The sequence below is a fragment of the Mus pahari genome, chromosome 22 (genome assembly GCF_900095145.1).
Source record: "Mus pahari chromosome 22, PAHARI_EIJ_v1.1, whole genome shotgun sequence".
Classification (NCBI taxonomy): Eukaryota; Metazoa; Chordata; class Mammalia; order Rodentia; family Muridae; genus Mus; species Mus pahari.
The window spans coordinates 10,614,128-10,624,463 of NC_034611.1; the positions used below are offsets into that span (position 1 = coordinate 10,614,128).

Sequence of the window (10,336 nt, forward strand, 5' to 3'; positions counted from 1 at the left end):
ATCCCAAGGACCCATATAAACAGTGGGGCAGGTCGTGGGAAAGCTGATAATCCAAACACTGTGAGAGGAAAACACTGAAAGCTCACTGCAACTTGCAGGTCCCAACCTAACTCCAGGTTTAGAGGAGGATTGTATCTCAAGAAAATATGTCAGAAGACAAGATAGAGCAAGACAAATGACATCCAATGCTTGCCTCCACTCCAGGATATAGGACCAAATATATATACACCATGAACTGTGTGCGCATCCCCTCCCCAGAAACAGAGAACAGCTATTGATTTCAAGTTAAAGAAATAACTAACACACACACACACACACACACACACACACACACACACCTTCCTCCTACTTGGTTGCTGCTTAATCTGTATTCTGTCTCTGTAATGAGCTAGACTATGCCACAAAAAACCTTAACCCTTTTCCTACCCCAAAAAGGCAGCAGCCAGGGACTGGACAGATGACCCAGTGATTAAGATCACTGCAGCTCTTATAAGACCCAGGTTCAATACCCAGCACTTACATAGTGACTCACAGCTAGCAGTAATTTTAGTTCCAGAAGATCCAATGTTCTCTTCTAGCCCCTGAATGCACCAGGCACAGACATACATGCAGGCAAACACTTATACCCAGAAATAAGAATAAGCATATCCTTAAAAACAAAAGATTACCTTCTACAACTATAAATTGAATATGGATCTCGAAATGAAATTATTTAAAGATACTCTGCCATTAACTTGTTCAATTTAAAAAGTCATATGTGAACACTTCAAAATAAAGTACCACGACTGGACTTTAAAATCTTAGTTATTTTTTTTCCTTCATTATTTTATTTGTTTTTAAAGAAGCAGGTGGTAGAAATCCTATAGACAAATGAAATTGATTAAAACTAACCTCTGGCTGGGCGTGGTGGCGCACGCCTTTAATCCCAGCACCTGGGAGGCAGAGGCCAGCCTGGTCTACATAGTGAGTTCTGGGACAGCCAGGACTACACAGAGAAACCCTGTCTCGAGAAAACAAACAAACAAACAAACAAACAAACAAAACAAACAAACAAAAAAACCTAACCTCTGAGATTAGCATGGTTTATGTTCTTCCCTTCTGAGTCATAAAATAAAACTTTCATGTAAGAAAAGGTAAATAAAGGTTTTAAAACTATGATGTCAATGGACCAAAGCACAGTTATAAGGGTTTAAGTATGACTTACCGCCAGATACTGTGAAGAGAACTACTACTTTTCTTAAAAGGTCACAAGTGTCTTATATGCGCTTGCTTGATATTGGCAACTGAGTGGCATTACTGGTGAAACTCAAAGAACTGAAAAAGAGAAATTTCAAAGCCATTATAGAGAAATAATTCAATGTCAAAACAACACAATGTTAATCATTCTTTTCCTTTAAAACTGTCATCTATAATAATAGTTCTCTACCTGGTCCAGTTTTTCTGCCTGCATATTTACTGAATCCACAACTGTAATGTAGACCTATAATGCTTCACTAAAGACAATAGTCACCAAATTATCATGAATGCTTCATAGCCTAAAGTACTAATGCCTAACAAAGTATTTCCCTTCCAGGCTACACAATTTTACTTATTAATGTCACAGAATACATTCATTTTTTGTATTCAGAATTATTTCTAAAAGTCTGATCTTTAAGAAGTAAAACTGCTAAATCAAAACACTCAATTTTGGTTGGTTTGTTTGATGTTGAGAAATAGTCTCATTACTCAGTCCAAACTAGCCTTAAACTAGTTCTTGCCATGGTCCAAGCACTGGGATTACCAGGACACATCACTAGTCCTGACTTGAACATTCAAGTATTTCAGTTACTAGAGTATATTACAAACTTGCTGCCTTTACCAAGCTATATTCCTCAGGCCATATATCCATTTACACTGTTATCATATCCTCTCCTGTAATAATTCACTTCTTTATATTCCATGCCATCTTTGACTGCCAATAAGTTTGTTACTCATTCACAGATTCCCTACTGTAGTGGTTTGGCCCCTAGTTTCTTGTGTTTGAATGTTTGGCCCACAGGGACTGGCACAACTGGGAGGTGTGGCCTTGTTGGAGTAGATGTGGTCTAGGTGGAGGAAGTGTGTCACTGTGGTGGGGTGGGCTTAGAGGTCTCCTATTCTCAAGCTCTGACCAGTGTGGCAGTCTCCTTCTGCTGCCTACAGATTAAAATAATAGAAATCTGGGCTCCCAGCACCATGTCTGCCTGCAAGCTTCCATGCTTCCTGTCATGATGATAATGGAATAATCCTCTGAAACTATATGTCGGCCCCAATTAAATGTTTTCCTTTATAAAAGTTGCCTCAGACATGGTCTCTCTTCACAGCAATAAAAAAAACAAAAAAAAACAAAAAAAAACAAAAAAAAAAAACCACAACTTTCTAAGATACCCACTAAACACATCAAGCACTATACTAAGAGTACAAGAATGCAATGACCAGGATAAACATAGCCTCTAAACTACTGTAAACTTCAATCACTAGGGGGAATAAAAAAACAAAACAACAACAACAACAACAACAACAAAAAACTCCAGTTAGGGCCATCTTAATTAAAGATTAGGCAAGGCTACACACACACACACACACACACACACACACACACACACACACACACACAGTCTAGAAACTACTAAAGATATATTGAGAAGCATCCCCTGAGCTACTTAGCTATGGAAGCCTGTGCTTTCACCCATTGATTGGCAGCTATGAGGAGTCATTTAGGATTACTACTGAGAATTCCAAGTTCCAAGACTGGCAGCTTTTCTCAGAAGCTCCCCTCTTGAATTTGCACCCTCATTCTCCTCACACCAAATAACTGCAGCTAACAAAGCCCTGCCCAAGAACAACAGAGAAACCAAGCCACATAAGGCTCCACCTATATTTGTTGTCACATCCAAGAACATGCATGGTACAGAAAGTTAGCAATCACTGCTCTCATCAAGAGACTGTTACAATCATTATACTAAATAGCTTTATATACACTGCATCATTTATCACAACATGTAAGGTAATATTACTGCTTTTTTCTATTTGCAAATGAAGATTCAAAAGGTATTTAGCCTGCTTAGAGTTAGAAACACAACAAATAAAAATTCCAAAGGCTGAACCCAAGTCAGTTTGCTACATAATTTCAACCAAATAGCATCTGGAACTAGGAAAGTTGGCACTTACACACTTCCAATTTCAGCACAGCAAGGTCTTAAATTCAGTATCTAGTACTATTTAAAAACAAAACAAAGAGCTGGGCATGGTGGCGCATTCCTTTAATTCCAGCACTTGGGAGGCAGAGACAGGTGGATTTCTGTGTTCCAGGCCAGCCTGGTCTACAGAGTGAGTTCCAGGACAGCCAGGGCTACGGAGAAACCCTGTCTTAAAAAACAAAAACAAAAACAAAAAAAACCCGACAACAACAACAACAACAAAAAAGCAAAACAAAACAAAACAAAATATTTTCAGAGGAATGCAGCTCAGTAGTAGAATGCTTGCCAATGTCCTAGTTCAACTACAGGGTTATGAGGGAGATTACTCTAGAAATGTTAATATCAACAGTGACTATAACCCTTTCCAGGATATGTATTTTTCATAGCATAAATAAAAGCAAGGCTGCAAAACAGCTCTGTGTACCTTTGTGGTGAAGAACCATCCTCATCTGAAAAGGTCTGATTTCTGCCTTCACCATCTATCAAATAATCTCTAGGCCCCAGGGAACTGACATCTAATGGGCTTCAAATAACCGATGACTAAAGGAACTGAAGACGTCCTGACACCAGTAAGCATTGCAGACTGAAGAGGACAGCAAGAGAAGATTCTCAGTCTCCAAACCTGGCTCCTTTCCAAGTTCTAATTCCTACTTACCCTCTCTTTTTTAAAAAGGGGGAAAAAAAAATCTCACAGCAGCAAGTAAATGTCAGAAGTTGCTTGGGAGAGGGAGGAAAGAAAAAGGCTAAGCCATTTAAGCTAACCTAGCATGGAAGTCAGCTACAAGGCAGACAAGTAGCCACAGAACTAGAAAAGTGAACTCCAAAATGCTAGGGAGAACATGCTTAAAACATGACAGAAAAAGGAAAAGTATGCTGTTTTGAGTAATTCAGAAAGTGAGCAGGAAGACTTCTGAAGCCTCAGGGTTTCAGCTCTATGAGCAACAGTCTGATTTTAATTTGCATCCTTTATTAAAATAAAGGTTGTAGTTAAGTATAGTGCTTTCCTAAGTTTGTGAGCTATTCCACATAAGGTGCTCATCAGGAGTTGGGAGTGAGGGTCTGTGAATCACTATGCTTGCAGTCTGTCTCCAGAGTAGAGGCAGTTTTCAGAGTCTTTTCTAACTTTAGAATTGGGTAAACTCACTGAACATTCAGCATTGTTGTTTCTAAGGGGGCTATTAAAAGTTGCTGAACTTAAAAGTCTAAAGCAAAATAATACCCCAATCACATATGCTTAGAACATCTTAATGTGCCACAGGGCTCACAACCATTTGCAATGAGATCTGATGCCCTTTTTGGTGTGTCTAAAGACAGCTACTGTGTACTTATATATAATACATAAATAAATCTTTTTTCGAGGCAGGGTTTCTCTGTGTAGCCCTGATTGTCCTGGAACTCACTTTGTAGACCAGGCTGGCCTCGAACTCAGAAATCCGCCTGCCTCTGCCTCCGGAGGGCTGGGATTAGGGCTGGGATTAAAGGCGTGCGCCACCGTGCCCGGCATAAATAAATCTTTTTAAAATTTTTATATAAAAAACAACTCTCAACATATAAAATGACTAAATATCAAGAAAGGAGGTATGCAAATGTTATCCTAAGAAGGAAAAGACAAGAATCCACACAAAGAAGGTATCATTTTTAAAAATGGCAACTTTCGAGCTCAGGCTTGTAAACTAGAATGTAAAGTTCTGGTGCCATGCATGGCTGCCTGCTGTCATGCTCTCTGCTATGGTCTCACCCTCTCAAACTGTAAGCCCACAACAAGTTCTTCAGTTAACCAAAACCAAAAATCTGCATATATAAAACCAACTCCAATTAGAAACTAAGTTTATCCTCACTGGGCCCATTACCAAAACTTAAACCTCACATAACTAACTCCTAAAACAACTCCAGCCTGGTAAGATAGCTCAGAAAGTAAATGCACCAGCAGCCACCTATAGCAGCAGAGCCACATGGTGAGAGAGAGGACACTATCCTCTGACCTCAGCGCGTACACACACACACACACACACACACACACACACACACACAAAGTTCAGAGTTAATGCTCTTACTAACTTGTAACTTTGGGATTGATCATAATTCATTTTATACATCTGCCCTTAATTTATGTAAAAATCCTTAATTCCATGAGTTGCTTCTATGAACTAAGCTTGTTTGTTGCATTTAATTTTCAGAACTAGCATAAAAAAAAATAGTCATCTTTTTTCTTTATTCTTGGGGAAATGATCCCATGAATACCCAAATCTCAGTAGCAAGTCCTGAATCTAAATAGTGTAATGTTCAAATGGTGTAATGTTCACCTGACACACAGCCTGTGTGTTTTAATCTACTAGAGTGTAAATGTTTGTAAACGAATCACATCTAGAATGCATTGCTGGGAGTTATAGCTGGCAGACTCCGAGTGTATATAGTAATAGCACACTGTGGGCCTACTACTTTTTATCTCTACTTCTAAACTCTCAGTACTCTTGCCTGAGGTCAAAGTTCAAGGATGTAGCACCATACCTACTCATTTTTTATAAAAACTTATTTTTATCTTGTTATAGGTGTTTTGCCTGCATTATCACAGACATGCCAGGTGCCTTCAGAGAGCAGAAGCTGTGTCAGATCCCCTTGGAGTCACAGATGGCTCTGAGCCTACATGTGGGTGCTAAGAATCACCTGAGTATCCTCTAGAAATGTAACAAGTGCTCTTAACTAATGAGCCATCTCTTCGGCACCCCAACTCCTATTTATTGACCACCTGCCTAAGTCTTGTCATTAGTTTCTAGTCCATAAGACAAAATTCGATTTCACTGAGAAAACACTAGAGAGAAATATCAAAACATGTCAGTCATGCTTAAACCTAGTGAATTTTAGAATTTCAAATGGAGAGAAAAGGGGTTTTTTTTTGTTGTTGTTTGTTTTTTTCAAATGATAGTAGTAGCACCTTGTGTGACCCCCCAGCATACAGGAATCCAAATATTCCGGAGTATGGGGATGGCCTGACTACACAGCCAAATCTTCTCAAAACAAAAATAGTATTTAAAAAAAAAAAAACTATCAGGATGTGCATACTAAACTTAAAAATGAGAACTAAGATGGCTACAAGACAGTTTTTTAGCATTCAGATTGCCACTAACTATTAAGTGTTGAAAAGGTAACAAACAACACACATTGGCTTTTTCCCTCATTCTTGTTTCTTCCCCTTTCTTGTCTTTTTTGTCTTGAGACAGAAAAGAGTCAGTCTCATGTACTCCAGGAAGGCTGACTTTGAACCCCTAATCCTCCTGTCTTTGTGGTCTGTACCACCCACCATACCTACTCTACTGGCAGGAATATAAATTTGTTTAACTCTTAAAGAGACTTAACCTGCACTGTGTACTAAAAATGCACAAACTAAGAACTGCTTGTCTGTTTTTAGAATCTCAGGGTAGTCTCAAATTCAATTCTCACACCCCTGACTCTGTCTTCTAAGGATGCTATTAAGTGTATGCTGCTACACCTGCTGCTTGATTTTTTGGGGGGTGGGGGTGGGGGGAGTGTTTGCTTGCTTGATGAGATAGGGTCTCTATGTAGCCCTAGCTGTCCTGAAATTCACTATGTTGTTCTGTTCCACCTTGTCTCCCTAAATGGTCACTCATATTTACTCCTCTAATTTGTATCTTTAGGGAGATAGAATAAGAACGGATGACTCAGAAAACCTATAGTCAAGCTCTATATGACCTCTATATGACCTACTATATGACCTTGACTGGGTTCATCTACCAGTTCTTTCATTTAATAAAAGACCTATTTCCCAAGAAATAATCTTCATATGTAGTAGAATTATACAAACTTCCACATGTATGAAAACACCATCAGTTAATGTCAGTAACAATTCAGACCTGTCTCATACTCAGAAATAGTACTGGCTAATGTAAAATCTTTCCAACTGCAAATCCTACTGTTAAAACATGTCTAAATGTATTCTTTTTTTCGTTCCTTGTTTTGAGGATTGAGTCCAGTGTATTCTCACTGGTAGAGACAGTTGTGCATGGTTGTGCATGTCAAGAATCTTAGCACTTGAGACACAGAAGTACACCTGAGCCTCACAGTGTGACTGCCTTCAAGAGGTTGACTGTGTAAAGAGCTTGCCCAGATGAGTATAGAGCGATCTCTGGGATCACTCCCAAACATTGTATAAGCCAGGTAGGTATGGCATACCCCAGTAACCACAACACTTGGGAACTGGAGACAAGATAATCATAACTTCATAATTTCAAGGTTATTCTCAGTGAGTTTAAGGCCAAGCTGAGCTACATGAGACCCTGTCTAAAACAATAAAAACAAAAAAACAAGACCACATAAACTGCTGAACTCCATACTCAGCCAAAAAGTTCAATTTTCAATTTGGTGCTTTTCCTTTAAATCTTTACTTTCATTTTATTGTACACAAAACTATCATTCTTGGGGCTGGTGAGATGGCTCAGTAGGTAAGAGCACCCGACTGCTCTTCCAAAGGTCCGAAGTTCAAATCCCAGCAACCACATGGTGGCTCACAACCATCTGTAACAAGATCTGACGCCNTCTTCTGGAGTGTCTGAAGTCAGCTACAGTGTACTTAAATATAATAAATAAATAAATCTTTAAACAAACAAACAAACAAACAAACAAAAAACCAAACTATCATTCTCCTGGTATCCAAACTCATTTCTGTTAAATCTGTCCATCTTTTCTTTTAGGACGTCATGGCAGAACCTTTAGACTGCAAATTCTCTTTTACCTTTCTATTCCACTCCTTCAACACTCCTACCAGGTGGCCTCAAATTCTGCTTCTCATTGTCTTTCCCTGCCTTCTCTGAAGCTACCATTCATGTACTATAATGTTTACCTAAACCCTGCTTTCTTCAAGGCAGGTTTTTCTTCCTTTTCACGGAACCACTCTGCAAAATAAGTGAAAAGGCAATTCCAGAGAAGGTAACCCTACATGATCCCACTTACTTCCTTTAGTTAGCAACCCCAATACATATGTGAACTTGACAACTCTGACACATAATTAACCTAGAAAGGGAGTGTTTGGAACAAGATTTATCTCTATTTAAGATTCTATCTACTTCACTGGGACTCAGTAACTTTAGCATCTCCATTTATGATCTTCAAACTGAAAATGATACATTTACAGAGTTGGTAAGGAGGAGAGCAATAATGTACATCAGAATCCTTTACAGTACCCTGGAATGTATTTAAAAAAAAAAAAATCACTAAAGGTGGTGGGTATTAAGATTCAATGTTTAATAGCTTCATAATTCACCCCAGTTCCTTTTTCCAGAATTATCATCAAAGGATCCCACACATGAAGAAAACTATATGAACACTTTGCATTTCCAGGCCAGGTAAAAACCCCTCCTCCTATCTCTGCTTATCTAAATTTTTAAAGTTCAAGTATGGTCCTAACATTATTTCTGAGCCGGGTGTGTAGCCGAGCAATTTAGGTGGTCCTTCCCATTTAGTTGGCTATAAATGATGGAGGGAAGAGCTGGATAGATGGCTTAGCTGCTAAGAACACTTGTTCTTTCAATGTTCCCAGCATCCATATGGCAATTCCCAACTCTCCACAACTCCAATTCCAGGGTATCCAATGCCATATAAAACAATGTAAAACAAAAATTTTTAAATTAAAAATGATCCCATTATATTATACAGAATATATGGGTGATGCTTGACTTCCATGTTTATATAAAATAACCAGAAATCATCTCAGAAAAAAATTCATCTTGCTTTGTCAGGTGTGGTAGTACACACCTGCACACCTTTAATCCCAGCCCAAAGGATGCACAGGTAGTAAAATCCCAGAGACAGAGGCCAGACTGGTCTACATAACAAGTTCCAAGCCAGCCAAAGCTTCATAGTGAGAATTTGTTTCAAAATTAACTGTCTAGCCAACTTTTCAACTGAGGTAATTTAAAAATTCCTCTTGAAAAATTACCACTGTGATAATAAGGCCCACCACTCTAGCCTTACCATCAACTTTCTAAACTACTGAAACATCAGAATTAGCTTTCTTACATTTCAAGGTTTTCAAGATTTTCAAAGTAAACACTCAAGACTCCCGATACATGGGGTGAGGATGGAAGTGGGGGAGATCTAAATAATCCAGGCGTGGTACTAGGTGCTAGGAATATAAATACTTTCAAGTTGCTTTCAAGTTTAATAGAGCACAAAATCTGGATGTTACTAAAGAAAGCAAACTAAAGACCTCACAGAGAAAAGCAATTTGAAGTAATTTTATCTCGTTTCTAATTCTGCAAACTGCAATTCTTAGCAATTCTACCACTCTGAGTGATGATGACTGGTTTCTGCATCAATGAAAATAACATTCACCACAAAAGCAATATGGGTGGCCCAGACCAAGAATTGGGTGTCACGGCTGGTGAGGTGGCTCAGAGGGTAAGAACACTGACTGCTATTCCAAAGGTCCTGAGTTCAAATCCCAGCAACAACATGGTGTCTTACAACCACCTGTAATGAGATCTGACACCCTCTTCTGATGCATCTGAAGACAGCTACAGTGTACTTGTTTATAATAATAAATAAATCTTTGGGCCAGAGCAAGCAGGGACTGAGCAAGCTGAAGTGCTAAATTCAATTCCCAACAACCACTTGAAGGCTCACAACCATCTATACAGCTACAAAGTACTCATATACATAAAATAAATAAATCTTAAAAAAAAAAAAAAAAAAAACGAACTGAGTGTTGGTCTCTGCAAATCAGATGTACCCCCTTTTAGGTGGCCTAGACCAAGAACTGGGTGTGAGCCTCTGCAAATCAGATGCACCCCATATATAGCCACCAGGAGAAAACAGTAGGACAGCCATCTTCTTCACAAAGAAAACCTGTTTCATAAAGGTTCATATCTAAGTGTTTGCCTTCTCTGACACTAGATAAGCATGCTCAGGTAATATAACATGCCTGTGACCAAAACAGAACAGAAATACTTTTAAATCAGAAATGGAATTCAGGGGGCTGGTGAGATGGCTCAGTGGTTAAGAGCACTTGACTGCTCTTAAGGTCCGGAGTTCAAATCCCAGCAACCACATGGTGGCTCATAACCATCCGTAACAAGATCTGACTCCCTCTTCTGGAGTGTCTGAAG

The 10,336-nt window shown here is 39.0% G+C and overlaps 1 protein-coding gene across 1 annotated transcript in view; it reads right to left on the reverse strand.

Annotated features, from left to right (window-relative positions):
• Positions 1 to 10,336, reverse strand: part of Rb1cc1 (RB1 inducible coiled-coil 1) — a 60,291-nt gene that overhangs the window by 45,307 nt on the left and 4,648 nt on the right. The window contains exon 2 of the mRNA XM_021222022.1: positions 1,205 to 1,314. The gene's annotated coding sequence lies outside the window, so the exon portion shown is untranslated. The remainder of the gene's footprint in view (positions 1 to 1,204; positions 1,315 to 10,336) is intronic.